Raw genomic sequence first — 15,802 nt, forward strand, 5'->3', positions numbered from 1 at the left:
AGCTGAAACACTGGCAATGTTGGGTCTTTTTAGTGAAGAAGAGCCCAAGAGCCCTCGTCTCGATGTGCGGTGGTAACGTGGGGATGGAGGCCCCGCAGCACCCCCCATGGGGATGAGTGCACTGTATGGGGGGCGGGCGTAAGGGGTAGAGGAGGCAGGTTTTCCCACCGCTGGGCGGCCTCCTGATTGGAGAAACGCGGGTTAATGTTCGGCCAGAGCTGATAAAGCTGGAACTTCAGAGGACCCGGCGTCTTCCTGGGTCCTCCAAGGTGGCTTTTTTCCGGTGAGCAGCGCACATAGCATCCGCAGGTGCAGCTGATGGGGGCTGAGGCCGCAGAGATCTCCTTGCTCACCGGCGACTCCCTCAGTGAGGATGAGCAGGTGGGAGTCGGGCAGAGTGAGGAGATTTGCCGGCCAGCACGCCGTGCTAAAATGGCTGCTTTCTCGGCTTTAGTGGTGTTGAGGTCAGGCTTTGGAGAGGTCGGAAGCAGAGGGCAGGGAGTTAGTGCAGGGCTTGCGGCACCAATTTCAGTGCTGCGGGGCAGGGGAAGAGCAGCCACTCAGCATCTATGAGTTCCTGCAGGCCGCAGAGCAGGGAGGTTGGCTGGGAGGGCCTCAAGTCTGACTGTATTAGCTGGCAGGCTACGTAGGGAGGAGCAGGCTTCAAGGTCTGAGCTAGTACCTCCTTCTGCTGGAGTGAGGGGTGCTTGTGGTGTTGAGGGAGCCCGCAGGGGGGCTGTGGGGGAGATTAGTAGGGGCAGTCTGGGGGTCCCATGGGTGCTGGCTCCTCCTGGGGCATTAATCCTTGGGGACCAAAGTGTGTGTGGGGGTCCCCCCTTGGATGCTTAGTGGCTCCTCTTCTGGTCCGTCACTTCCCTGAGCCTCAGAGCAGGGTGGAAGCTGGCAGCCTGGGCTGGGTCTGGGGACAGATGATGGGACCAAGGGAATTTGGGGCCCTAGGGTGCAGGGGGAAAGAGGAGTTTTGGTGGCTGCTCCTTTGGTTTTTCTTTTCAGGTGCCGGACGCTGGTGTGGACACTGAAGTGGCGACAGCGCAGAGGCTGGGTCAGGGATGAGCGGCCCAGGGAAGATCTCCTGAAGTTATGGTGTAGCATGGACCTGTCGAGGCTGTTGCTGGTGATGCTCTGGAGCCTACGGTGGAGCATGCAGTTGCTGCGGACGGCGCCATGGATCAGCAGGCTGGTGTTCCCACAGCATCTTCGAGGGGTAATATGATGCCTATGGCTGCTGTCAGGGGTAAGAGGACTAAGTCAAAATGGAAATGTAAGGGTAGACGCGGGCGCACTTCATCATCGTTGTCTTATTTGTCTTCCTCTACTACTAGTTCTTCTGTTTCTTCACATGCACCCTCGGCAGGGGTGGAGACAGGGAGTGGGGACACGGGGCCGGAGGAATCTCGGGCGAGAGGTGCGCCGACGTTGGTAGCCTTGACAGTGCTCTGGGAGTGGGTCCCCAAGAGGTTGTGTCACAGGATTCAGAAATGGGCTTGCCTGGATATTTCCGCTTAATGGAGGACCGATTGTGGAGGAAGGGCAAAAAGAAGGACCGGAAAGAGGGTGGGGTGTCTAAGGCAGTGCCAGTGTCATGAAATGTGGTCAATTGGATAAGATCCTTTTTGCGTTTGGCTAGTGTGTGGGGTTGGGTGCGGCCGCAAGACTATGGTTTCTTACTATTCTACGCCGATTCGGTGCTGGACGCTTACCAACGTTTTGGCGGGTGGTCGTGGCTCAACTATGAAGAAGCTTTCCACGACAAAATGGAGGAGAATGGGTTCATGTCCTGGGGCACGCAGGATGTCACCCTGTGGCTGACCCACAAGGTTTATCGGCCTGGCTCTAGTCCTCAGGGTATCGGGTGGCCCACTGTGAGTAGTGGGTGGTCCTTTCATCCTGCAGTTGACGGTTTTGCCAGTGAGGGGTCCGGAGTGTGTTGGCGGTTCAACCAGGTGAGCTGCGCCTTCACTAATTGTAGATTTCGCCATGCCTGTTCCCTCTGTGGCCAACCATATTTGGTCCTTAAATGCCCCAAGAAGGGGTGGAGAGGGGGAGGAGCTCAGCCTGGACTGAGTAAGGCATGGGGGGGGGGGGGCGTTGGTTGCCCACGCCAGTGTGTGTGTGTGGTGGCTCTTCGCCCGTGGCTACAGTGCTATGGGAACTGGATGGCGGCTGCTATGCTTGAGCGGGGGTTTGGGGAAGGGTTTATGATTCCTTTTCAGGGAGAAGTGCGGGAATGTAGAGTGCAAAATGCGTCATCGGTGCGGCATTTGACGGCGGTCGTACAGGCCAAATTGGAGGGGGAACTCGCATTAGGGCGTATTGCAGGGCCGTTCCGTGATCGCCCCTTTGTGACTATGATGGGGCTCATCAGGAGATGAGCGGAGGACCGGCAGATTTTGGTGTCTATGGTTAAAGGGGCATGTTGGGACATGCCACCCCCAGACCCTTGCTGGCATGGTTGGGTCGGGGGCCGAATATCATGATTTAATGTGTAGCTCGGGAAACTGTTTTTGTTATGTGAGTGTGTTTAAATTAATTGGTTGTTAATAAACAGAGCTGCGGCTATTTCTACCAAGAAGAGTGTAGTGTAGTTATTAGGGTCTAGTTATTGGGGTGAAGGGGGATTTAAGTGTGTGTGTGGGGGGGGGGGGCAGAGGGTGAGCGGGCCAATACATATCCCGCTGTTAATAAAGAATCATCTGTCCCAGTTCTATTGGCATATACGCTCTTTTGTGGGTGTCACTGTATTGTGGGTCACAGATCTATCAATAAAAGCCACTGTTGATGACAATCAAATCATGTATTATTCTGTCCTTGTAAATATCATACAAAGGGAGCTAAATTGTCAGAGCTAAATTGTCATCGAGGACTGTCAGAGCCAGAGACTACCGTTGTGGGGATGGGAGAGCTTTGCCGGCCAGGAGTGACGTCTCCGTGCTTTGGTGCAGGTTGGAATTGGGGTTTGGACACATTGCAGCGGTCAGAGCTGACGCGCAGTGGGTAAGCGGAAAACAGTGGCAGGAATGAATCGGCCCAAACAGTTCTGCGGCTTTTAATTGAAATATCTTCAGACATTGTAGCAGGCACACCTATTTCTGGCGATCTGTCTTCCCATCCCTGAATCACTTACACTGACTGATTACTTATTCTGGCAAGCCTCTGGTTCCTTGGGCGCGGGAAAGACATTTTAGCTCTGACGGATCCTAATACTTTTCCCTCCCTATGCTGAGATGGATCCATCAGAGCTAAATTGTCACCGAGGTCTGTCAGAGCCAGAAACTAACTACAAGTGGCACGGACCTCAGATTTTTAAGGACGTGCGGGTTTAGCTCCGCGAGGTCCGTCAGGTCCGCATTTTACCCCTTCCCAATTATGCTGTGTTCAGTGCTCCAGCATATAGGTCATGGGAGGATTACACTTCTCCCTCGTTAGGGGCGGAGTTGACCCGCAAATATGGAAAAACTGCAAATAACTTTATATATTTTCCTGAAGGAGAAGCAATACTGAAGGAAGTGCTGTGTAAAAGTGAATTTCTCTCTACACGCTGAAGGAAGTGCTGAGAAAAAAGTGCCTAACTTTTTATCAGCACTCTGGGGTGACATCATTTTGGGGAGGAACCAGCAAGGTAAAAACTGCGAATAATCAAAGTCGTGAGCAGTGTTCCCGCTAAGCTGCGCTGGCGTGCGCTGGCGCACAAAATATTAGGACGCAGCGCACAAGTTTCTCGTCACAGCGCAGGACCGGCAAGATTGACTCATTTGAACTTCTGCAAGATCAGCATCGGAAGCGTGCGCTGGGCCGGAGAGATCTTGGGGAGCCTCCGACAGTGGCTTTCTCCCCTCTCTGCAGCTCTCCTTTACTTCCCAGCGCAGCGATTCACGAAGGCAGCCTCGGGGCTTTTGCTGAGTCGCGGCTGCCTCTGATGATGCAACTTCCTCTTTCCTCAGAGGCGGCGCGACACAACAAAGGACCCGAGGCTGCCTTCGTGAATCGCTGCGCTGGGAAGTAAGAAGAGCTGCTGGGAGGGGAGAAAACCACTATCAGTCTGGGAAGCTGCTGGGCAGGGGAAAAAAGGGACAGCTGCTACTGGAAAGGGAGAAGGAGAGATGCTTCTGGGAGGGGAGGAGGGAAAGGAATCTGGGAAGCTGCTGGGCCAGGAAAAAAAAGGGACAGCTGCTACTGGAGAGGGAGAAGGAGAAGGAGAGATGCATCTGGGAGGGGAGGAGGGAAAGGAATCTGGGAAGCTGCTGGGCCAGGAAAAAAAAGGACAGCTGCTACTGGAGAGGGAGAAGAAGGAGAGATGCTTCTGGGAGGGGAGGAGGGAAAGGAATCTGGGAAGCTGCTGGGCCAGGAAAAAAAGGGACAGCTGCTACTGGATAAGGAGAAGAAGGAGAGATGCTTCTGGGAGGGGAGGAGGGAAAGGAATCTGGGAAGCTGCTGGGCTAGGAAAAAAAAGGGACAGCTGCTACTGGAGAGGAAGACGGAGAGATGCTGCTGGGAGGGGAGGAAGGGAAGAGAGTTACTGCTGGACAGGAGGCTGGGAGAAAGAAAGAAAGGGGGCAGGCAGGGAAACAGAAGGAAAGAAGAGAAACAGAAAAAAAGAAAGAAAGGTCAGGGAGAGAGGAAGAAAAAGTTGGGGGAGGGAATGAGGTGTGGAGGAGAGAAAGCATACAGGCTGATAGAAGGGAAGAAAGATTGGATGCACAGTCAGAAGAAGAAAGTGCAACCAGAAATCACCAGACAAGGTAGGAAAAATGATTTTATTTTAAATTTAGCAAAGTGGAGGCAGTATTACCACAGTTTTCAAAGGAATTTGCCCAAATAACTTAATAGTTAACTGGGTAAATTCCCAGAGATGAAAACTTCCCTTCACTTACTATGCACAGTTCTGAATTTATATCTGCTGTCTATATTTTACAATATGGTCCCCTTTTACTAAACCGCAATAGTGGTTTTTAGCGCAGGGAGCCTATGAGCATCAAGAGCAGTGCTGGGCATTCAGCGCAGCTCCCTGCGCTAAAAACTGCTATTGTGGTTTAATAAAAAGGATGGAGGGTATATTTGTCTATTTTTGTATGCTATAAAAACCAAATACAGAGAGAGACTGAGAGCTGTTGACGAAGAGCTACGTGTGTGTCTTTCTTCCATTCCAGCCAGAATATCAGCTTTGTGTTCAGCCAAACAGGCCCAGGTTTCGCACTGAATAAAGTATTTTATAATTTTTATAATTTTTATTTCATAATAAAGTAATTATAAAATACTTTCTTTGTGTTTATTTGATTCCTATTCAAGAGAATTACTTTATATATAGTCAATATAGGCAGAGAGTTAAATTTTTTAACATTTTCTAATGGTGGTGTGCCTCGTGATTTTTTTCATGAAACAAGTGTGCCTTTGCCCAAAAAAGGTTGAAAAACACTGGTCTAGAAATTGAAAGCATCAAACGTATTGTCTTCTGGACTGTTTTTAATTTACAGTTTACACATATGGATGTAACAGACATAACTACATTTGTTGTAAAACATTTATTAAGATATCATTTCATCCCTACAATTTCTGTGTTCTTAAAAATATTATTTAACGTTATTTAATTTAGCGTGTAGGCCTAAAATTCCTTTGAATACCTCGTCCTCATGTATCAGCAACTTTGACAACATATTTATTTGGCTCATAACTTGCTGGCGCCCGATATTTTTAGCTCACAGTGAAAAAAGTTTGCTCACAACACCCGCCCGCTTAGAGGGAACACTGGTCGTGAGTAATAAAACCGCGAATACGGAGGGAGAAATGTAGATTAACATGAAGAGGAACCATCACAGAAGTACCACAGTTTCTTCAAATACAATAGTGTCAACAAATCCCTGCTACATTGTTTCATCTATCGTTGATGTAAAAAGATAGAGATGGTAATAAAGTAGCACTTAGCTTTAGTTGAAGGACTTATTCTTAATGGTAGTGGCGCTCCTCATTCCGGATGTAATGAATCCACTCTCACTGCCCACAAATGCTTGCCAAGACCCCCATCTGGCTAACTTTCCCTCACGGCCTATTCAAATCCCTCGTGTCCAATTGTGTCACATAAAAATAGAAAGGCTAAACATGGAATAAATACACAAATGCATACTATATCACCATTGAAAAATTCATGTTTGTCCAACTAAAGTTAAAGAATGCAGTTTCATCCATGGCTGAGGAACTCCACACAAGGGGAAGGGGTGTGCAAATGTTGTGCTTGGAAATCAATTGTACATGAGTATATTTATGAATTAACATGTGAAACTGATTCATACACAATACATGTGCAAAAACCAAATAGATGAATTAAACGCTCCAAAATTGGGTAAAATTAATTTAAAATATAGAAACATAGAAGATGATGGCAGAAAAGGGCTACAGACCATCAAGTCTGCCCACTCTGCTTACCCACCACCTGTCTATGCCCTAATGACCCAATTTACTTATCTTGACCCTCGTAGGGATCCCACATGGGTATCCCATTTATTCTTAAAGTCTGGCACGCTGTCTGCCTCGATCACCTGCACTGGAAGCTTGTTCCAATGATCAACCACTCTCTCTGTGAGAGTGTCGCCATTAAATTTTCTGCCCCTGATTTTGAGCGGGTGCCCTCTTGTGGCCGAGGGTCCCTTGAGAAAGAAAATATCATCTTCCACTTCGACACGTCCCGTGAGGTACTTAAATGTTTCGATCATGTCTCCCCTCTCCCTACGTTCCTCGAGAGTGTAGAGCTGCAATTTCTTCAGTCTCTCTTCGTACGAGAGACCCTTGAGGATGAATAAAAATGAGGATGAATAAAACTTTACTTTGGTTGTAGAAACCCCTTACATGTGTACAAAATGCAAGGAGAGTTCAATGAATGATCCAGGGTCTAAGGGCCAATATTGGGAAATCCGCAACACCTCTAGTACTTTAAGTTAGTGGTTCCCAACCTTGTCCTGGAAGACCACCAGCCATTCAGATTTTCAGATTAGCCTTAATGAATATGCATAGTGCTCATTTGCATGCCTGTCACCTCCATTATATGCAAATCTCTATCAGGCATATTCATTAGGGCTGTCCCAAAAACCCGGCCGGCTGCTTTTAAGTGACACTGACTATAGATGTCTTATGGCAAGCAGGACCAACTGCTTTATATGAGGGAAGCAGCCTCGTTTTAGCAGTTGCCGTTTATTACATGGAGAAAACATTCTGGGATTGAGAAGCACCATTCAATAAAAAAAATATTTCCTTTCAGATTCTCTCTGTCCTCTACGTCACAGTTCTTCAACTGCAGGTCCACGGTCCGGTGCTAGTCCGCAAAAAAAAATCTTGCTGGTCCGTGAAGGATTTGCGTCCCCACTACAGCAAATATGCAGCTTCCTGTTGCCGTTGCTATGCCGGCACTCCTACCTTCCACCACTGACTACTGCCGTGTATGTATCCTGCTCCAGCCTTTGTCGCCTCGCCCCCCTGACAAGCAGCGGCAGCTCTGTGTGCTTTTAACTTCGGCACACTGCTACCCCTAAGCAGTATTTTAGCCGCAGTTTCATGAGACAGCCTCGGGGCCTTTGCTAGGCCGGCCCACTTCGATGATGCGATGTGGGCCGGCCTACCAAAGGCCCCGAGGCTGCCTCATGAAACCATGACTAAAATACTACTTAGGGGCAGCTGTGTGCCAAAGTTAAAAGCACACAGAGCTGCCGCTAGCCTACTTTGAGGAAACATTTGCTGGAGAGGGAAGGAGGGAAGGGAGAAGGGGTACTCCTGGACAAGGGAGGGGAAGGGGATACTGCTGACAGGGAAGAAGGGGAAGGGAAGAGAGTTACTGTTGGTAAGGGGAGGAAGAAAGGGAGAAGGTACTGCTGGACAGGGGAGGAGGAACATTGGAAGGAAACAGCTGGCAGGGAGATTAGAGGAGGGGAAGGAGTCAGGATGAAATGGAGAGATCAGATGAGGGAAAGGGGAGAGACAGAGGAATGACAAAGTAGAGAGCGATTGATGCTGGGAAGGGGGGGTCAGATGAGAAATAAGGAAAGAGGAACAAAGATGCTAGATCTGGTGTTGGAGAGAGGGGCATAGAAAGAACACAGATATCATATGGGAGGGGGAGAGGGCAGATGCTGGATTGAAGAGACAGAGGGCAGACGCTGGATGAAGAGAGTGAAAAGATGATGAAAGCAGAAACCAGAGACGACAAAAGGTAGAAAAAAATAATTTTATTTCTATCTTGTGATTAGAATATATCAGATTTAAAATATGTATCCTGCTAGAGCTGATGTTAGACATAACTGGGGAGTGCAAAGCCCAGGCAGTGCTTCTTTAGCTTCCAGCTAGCTAGGGCTCTCTCTGACCAGGGGGATGTTGCCCTAGTTGCACTCCCCTAACACCATTCCTGCCATGTGTGACTGCGGTATTCTGTTAGCATGATATTTGTGTAGCATTCTGTAATAATTTGGCTTATTCAGTTTTCTTGATAGTAGAGGGGATATATATGAAGGGGAGGGGAGACGGGGGGTTTGTTGATCCGTGCTCTGTATTATTTATATTTATAAAATGACAATTGTACAGAATATTGTTTCTTTTTATACTTTAATAAAATAAGTTCAATATAAAATCATAGCTATTTGAGGCTTGTGCAGATGGGATCAGATGGTTAACGGGACCGAGCTCGCGAGGACGGGGCGGCAATGGGGTTTTTTAAAATTTCAGTCTTATTAGTTTGCCGGTCCATGAAATAATTATTTTATTTCCGCCGGTCCATAGGTGTACAAAGGTTGAAGAACACTGCTCTACGTTACTAGAGGTCCATTCAGTAAACTGACTAGTGCATAACTTTATATGAATATACTGTGGGATTTATGTGCATAAGTCTTCTGCTGAACAGCACATAGCTTTATGACAGCCTTTCACCCTGATCAGACTTTTGTACATAACGTTTTTCTGCCCAGGGCTGAATATCAGCACTGAGTACATAAAGTTTAACTATGCTCTGGAAACACCTCTGGCCATGCCCCCTTTGTTATGACTAACTCATAAAGGACATTTAAGAATACACAGTGACAAGAAGGCATAGACTTTTATGGGACCTGCAGTGGCGTAGTGAGGGTGAGAAATGCCTGGGTTGGTGGCACCCCTCCCCCCCACCACACATGTGCATCCCTTCCCCGTACCTTTTTAACTTCAGCATAAGCAGCCACCAACCTGCTGCCCACATCGGCTTCGGTGCTTCCTATGACATCACTTCTTAGGCTTGGGTCCCAGCAGTGACGTCAGAGAGAGCGCCGAAGTAGATGCTGGCGGCTGCTTGTGCCGAAGTTAAAAAGGGACGGGAGATGGGAAGGATCACGTTCGTGGCAGGGGGTGGAGTGGGAAGGGGGATGGAGATGAGGAGGGGGGGCCGGCGCCCCAAGCAGGACTGTGCCCAGGGCAGATCGCCCCCCCCTTTCCGTGCCACTGGGGACCTGTATGTAGGTACATTCGGGGGCTAAGTCTGAGCAGAGCAGTGTTTCGCAAACTTCGCGAGCCGGTAGCGCACTAATTTGGGGGCCGCAGCTTGTGGGCATCTGGAAGTGCGGGGAGGAGGAGAGGTGTCAGGGAGGAGGAGAGGTGCTGGCGCCTGCTGACTGCCTATAGGATTTACCTGTCATCACGAGAGGCGTGTCCTATAGGCAGTCGGCCAGCGTTGGCACCTTTCCTCCTTGGCATCTGGCGTCACACCTCGTTCTCCCTACCTTGGAGAGGGTGAACAACCTGTCCTTATCTACTAAGTCTATCCCCTTCAGTACCTTGAATGTTTCGATCATGTCCCCTCTCAATCTCCTCTGCTCGAGGGAGAAGAGGCCCAGTTCCTCTAATCTTTCACTGTACGGCAACTCCTCCAGCCCCTTAACCATCTTAGTTGCTCTTCTCTGGACCCTTTCGAGTAGTACTGTGTCCTTCTGCATGTACGGCGACCAGTGCTAGACGCAGTACTCCAGGTGAGGGTGCACCATGGCCCGGTACAGCGACATGATAACCGGGACATGGTGCACCCTCACCTGGAGTACTGCGTCCAGCACTGGTCACTGTACATGAAGGACACGGTAATACTAGGGGGGACCCAACACTAACAGAGAAGTATATTTAAAGCAAATATGATAAAACGTTTCATTCAATATATTCTGTATAAACTCAAATATAAACCCATCCAAATATAAACCGAGGTAACCAAATAAAGAAGGAAAAAAAGTTGACTCGAATATAAACTGATGATTTATATTCAAGTACCGGTACAGGGCAGAAGCATCCCTTCTTCCCTTCCCTGGTGCCCTGTCTGCTGGCTCTGCAGCTAAACAGCCAGCCAACCCACCCCCCTTCCCGTAACGCCCCCCCCCAGATCCACTACAGGCCTGCAGTACTGCCCTGGTGGCCCAGTGGTGCAGAGACAGACAATCTGTTTGCCCCCCCCTTCTCGGATCTACTGCAAGCATCCAGTACTGACCTGGTGGTCCAGTGGAGTGGGGAACCAGACCTGCTATTAATCCCTCCCTCCCAGCGACTGTACAACTAGCCCGCCCCTCCCCTTCCCTCCTGGTCTCTCTGCAGGTCTGCCTTAGGTCCTCGGTGGTCTAGTGGTGAGGCGGGGTAAGAGCAATCCCTTTACACTCCTGCCCGGCAGTCTTCGTAGTGAACAAATGACTGCCACCAGTCTCAGGAAGTTTGCTATGGGATCCTGCGGCAGTCCTTTTCTCACTATGGAGACTGCTGGTCAGGAGCGTAAAGGGATCACTCCTGCCCTGCCTCACTGGCAGGAGTGGTCCCTTTATGCTCCTACCCAGCAGTCTGCCTAGTGAAAAATGATTGCCTCGAGAACTCGGTCAAGCTTCATGAGACTGTGAGTCTTTGAAAGTTTGCCGTGGGATCTCATGCCATTTTTTTCACTATAGTCTGTCTGGTAGGAGCATATAGGGATCGCTCTTGCCCTGCCTCACCGCTGGACATCCGGGGACCTAAGGCAGACCTGCAGGGGGACCAGGGGGGAGGGAAGGGTAGGGGTGAGCTAGTTGCACAAAGTCACCGGGAGGGAGGGATTGACGGCAGCCCCGGCTCCCAACACCACTGGACCACAAGGGCAGTACTGGATGGAGTTAACTCGAATATAAACTGAGACCCCCCATTTTTGGGGCCATTTTTTTGGCCTAAAAATTTCAGTTTATATTTGAGTATATACAGTAATTAAGCTTTGGAACTTATTGCTAGAAAATGTGGTAAAAGCAGTTAGTAGAGCTGAGTTTAAAAAAGATTTGGAGAAGTTCTTGGAGAAAAAGTCAATAGACCGTTGACCTGGAAAAGCCACCATTTATTTCTGGAGGTAAGTAGCTTGGAATCTAGCTTTTTTTGGGATCCTGCCTGATAAGTGTAACCTAGATTGGCCACTGTTGGAATCAGGGTCTGGGCCTAATGGATGTTTGGTCTAACCCAGTATGACAATTCATACAATCCTGGAAATAGGAAAGTGAAAACTCTCATGCTTGCTATAGTGATTTAGTATGTCTGGCAATAGTAACTAGTGAAAGATAATGCAGATTGCCTCCACAGTATACTGTATTTAAGCATTCCCTATGGACTTCTATGAACGGCTGCAAAGAACTGATTTCATTGCCATTCTAATCAACAAGGAGGTATTTTAATTCTATACTATGATGCAGACCCTAAAAAGTTATTTGAGCTTTTTATGAACTTTAATTCTACAGAAGAGACTGAAAGGATTAATTTAAACTAGTTCTATAACTTTTAACCTGTAAACATATTCCAATAAAGATGATCCCTTTTATTTTGCAGTATTTGCCTACTGGGAACTGTCTGATTTCTCTCCATGCATTTGTCTGACTGGATGAAAGTCTCTAAGAAGAAATTCCACAGTATGAGAACATGGATGTGCCTTAAGGTATCACTGTGCTACATAACAATTGTACGTTGCAGCCAAAAATGCTTGTAAACCCCTAGCAAGGGCTATGCCTGACCACGCATGTTCGTTCCTATCCTGTCCCATTTGATTTTGGACATAGTTTTGGAACGTGCACATTTTTACATTTTCTACTGCTAGTGTGCCAAACACCCACCTCTTTGCATAGCTGAGTGCAACAATTTGCGGGTTTGTATGTGTTCTTATTTAAAACCTCAAGCTGTGATATTGTCTTTATTTCACAGGCTGTTCTTGTATGGATAAAATAGGGATGTAATGCTAGAAATTCTTGTATTGCTTTTTTCTCCAACTTAAACTAGAATTTTAAATCCAAATGAGGATGAGTATATACAGAAATATGTTTTAGGGAAGACATGATAGTTGAAGTGCTACCTTAAGACAAGAAACTTTCTTCTAAACTTTGGGGATAGCATGGAGTTCCTGTTTCAGTGGTGCACAATATGGAACATGAATCCAGCATTTCTTGAAGTCCTAGTCATTGCTACCTCCAAAATATAAAGGTAAATAGCTTGTTTTTGTAAACCCAGTTTTTGCTTCCTGAGCTTATAGCTATGCACACTTGATCATCACCATGTAGAACATCACAGGCTGTTTGGAGTAGAAGGCACGTTTTAGAGTACCTGTGAGGGAGGGTGTCTCGGGACCTTGTCATAGTTCTCATACTAGTTAGTGGCACTGCAACTATGGAGTAAGCTGTCTCTTATTCATGGAGTAAGGGGAAGGGAAATCAATAAGTACTGTCTAGGGCCATGCATATCTCCTTGAACATAAATTGAGAAGACCCAGTAGCTGGATACCATCTCTCAGTTATTAGTGGTAGAGCTATAAGCCTTGTAGCGATCTTAATTATTAAAAGAACAGAGCCCGAGGAAGTTTTACAGTTACAGTTCTATAACTGGGTGTGTGTAGTTATGTGTCCCTTATGGGGGAATTCTGTAGTGTAAATGGCTTTCAAACATTGGTACTGAAAAAAATTGGCACTTAAGCCTATCCCATGAAGGGCATGTACCCTGGTTTCCACGCCTAGCTTTGGGCACCAAACATACACCTGGTGTAAATGCTGGTGCCCAAGTTAGGCGCTCTGAGGTAGTATTCTGTAAATATGTGTGTGACATTTCAGAATGTCCCTGATGAGTCCATGTCCCTCCCATGGCCTTGCCCCCTTTTGGGACACATGCTATGGAAGTTAGATGCCCTGTCTTATAGAATAGCATGCAGCCAGAAGTTCTCACTGCAAACAAATTCTAATGGGTGCCAATTGGGTTACCAGATTTTACTTTAGTAAAATCCGGACCCATGGCCATGCTCCCAGTCCCGCCCAGTTCCAGCTGACCACACTCTGTTCTGCCCAGGTCACACCCCAGCCCTGCCCCATCTACCTGGCCTTTTGCTTGGTTCCAGGTTCTAAAAAGAGGACATGTCTGTGTAAATCTGTACATCTGGTAACCCTATTGACACCCAATAAAAGTTCAGAGCTCATCAACCAATTTATTTGCAGGCATATCTTGGTAGCGAGCTCATGTTTGGTGCACAATTTTGGATCAAACTAACTGATCACCTTGAAATTTTTTTTTAACTGAACATAACTCCTTAAATAAATATGTGTGTATATGATCAGTTAGTTTGATTTAATACTTTATCACCTGATTTAATTCGTTGTGGTTTTTCATTAAGTTTTGAGCACAGTTTTGGACGCCATATATAGAATCTGGGAGTTCTATATATGGCACATAAGTTCCTTACTGCATAACTGCAAGGGAGGCGTACACGTGAGCAGAACACTGAAGGGTCATGGACATTTCTCCACCTTGTGTGTGTAGCATGGCTTAACTCAATGTGTCACACTCAATTGTGTAAGCAGGTGTGCTAAAATGTTGACACATCGATGCCAACCTATGCTTGTATTCAACAGTGGCATCTGGGTACCCAGATGCCCTTATAGAATTAGTGCATGGCATCAAGGCACTTACATTGTAGGACCCAGTTATTGAATTGTTCCCTTCAGGTTTTCAAAAAGGGCAGCCACAGGGATAATGAGAAAAGTGTTCTTCATCTTTAAAATATATTTTTTGAAGATATTGGTATAGGTAGGATCTCAGCATTCACTCATTTTTGCTATTGTACATGAGTTACTTCATTCCTGAACTGCAAATACCATCACTGTCCACTTTCCTTTTTTCTCCTTCAGAGTCTCAAGTATCTGCTGCAAAAAAGAAAAAAAACTATATATATATCCATCTCAATTCATTTCTGTTCTGGTCAAAGCAGTTTGATCCAATGGCTGCTGAGGTGAGAGATCAGTGCACTAAAAGTCCAGTCTTATCTGATATTGTATTTAATGTTTAACAGAAAAGACTGGCATACTCAGTGCGGAACATTTCCACACTGGATCATATTTGTTTGCCTTGGTTTTGTAACTAGTGTCTGCTGCAAAAAAAAGCAGCAGCAGAAGGTCAGCATAAATAGAAAACAGAGGAAGCGCTCAACTGCAAGGCATTGTGGGTAATGGCATGCCACAACAATAAAGTTACTGCACTGGTTGGAGCCAGATGAACTGTTTCTTTGGGTTAACTGGCAGTACACTCTCGTGGGACGTTGGAGGACCTGGGTTTTTGCCCTGTACTTGCACACAATGTACCGTATATGAATTGCCATGCTCTTCCTGTTTGTTTAAGAAGGCATGTGGCAGTCTCTAGTTGTATATGCATAAGGAGCAATATGTCGGATTTGGCATTCAGTTTGTGAATTAACACTCTTCTCTGTGGAGGGAGGGTTAGTCTTGACTTGCTCAAGGATGGGGAATGGGAGCAAAACTTCTTTTTGTTGTGGTTTTTATGGTGGCTGCTAGTGCTGCCCGATTCAGGCAAACAAATTTCGATTCAATTCGATTCAGCCTATTGAATCGATTTTTCGGTTCGATTTGATTTTCCTGCCCAATTGGGTGTTTTTTTCCAAATATCCTGGTGGGTTTATTTTATAGCCTCTTCACCCCCTTTGCCTTCTCCTACCCACACTGGTCCTGTGGTGTAAACAAAATAAACAAAAAATGCTTTTCCTCTCTCTGTTAAATCCTAGCTCACGTTCGCGGTCTAACACCAGCTCTGGAAGGATACACATTTCAAATCTGACATATTGTAATCACAAAACAGAAAATAAAATTATTTTTCCTATCTTTTATTGGCTGGTCATTTTTCAAATCATGTTGGTCCCATGTTGGTCTGGTTGTCTTCTGATCAGGCTCTCCTTCTTTCTTTTTTCTCCATGCTAACCATCCATCTTCCATCTCTGTCCTCCCCTTCTGTTTCCCTTTCCTCCCTCGGAGGTCTGGCATCTTTCCTTTTGTTCATCTCCATCCCCCCCCGCAGCTGCAGCAATGGACCCCACCATCCACAAATCCACCATCTCTCCTTTTCTCAACTATCCTTTCATCCAGCATCTCTATTCTGTCCCTATTCTCCTCTCCAGTAATGTCCCCCTTGTGTCCCTGTTCCTATGCTCCCTCTATGCCCAGCATTTTATCTATCCCCATATCCAGCTTCTTCTTTCTCTCTTCCTTACCTCCTGTATCCCCTTCCCCAGGTGCAGGCTTTCTTCTACTATTTCTCCTGCTATTCTGCACCCTGCCCACCTACTTTAGAGCAGTATCTGTCCCTCTTGTACTCTTCCCCTTGTGGTCTTGCATTTCTCTCTCCCTCTCTTCATTAGTCCAGAACCTCTCCTCTGCTTTCCTCCCCCTCATTTTGGTTTGGTCTCTCTCTTCCCTTCACTTCACCCCAGGTCTGGCATCTCCCCACTCTTACTTCTTCCTCCTCCTCCCTCTGCACA

The 15,802-nt window shown here is 47.0% G+C and overlaps 1 long non-coding RNA gene across 1 annotated transcript in view; it reads left to right on the forward strand.

Annotated features, from left to right (window-relative positions):
• LOC117364274 overlaps positions 1-14,801 on the forward strand; it is a 41,152-nt gene extending 26,351 nt beyond the window's left edge. The window contains exons 3-4 of the long non-coding RNA XR_004540198.1: positions 11,833-11,938; positions 14,166-14,801. This is a non-coding gene — a long non-coding RNA (uncharacterized LOC117364274). The remainder of the gene's footprint in view (positions 1-11,832; positions 11,939-14,165) is intronic.
• The last annotated feature ends 1,001 nt before the right edge of the window (positions 14,802-15,802 follow it).

Source organism: Geotrypetes seraphini, chromosome 7 (assembly GCF_902459505.1).
Source record: "Geotrypetes seraphini chromosome 7, aGeoSer1.1, whole genome shotgun sequence".
Lineage (NCBI taxonomy): Eukaryota > Metazoa > Chordata > Amphibia > Gymnophiona > Dermophiidae > Geotrypetes > Geotrypetes seraphini.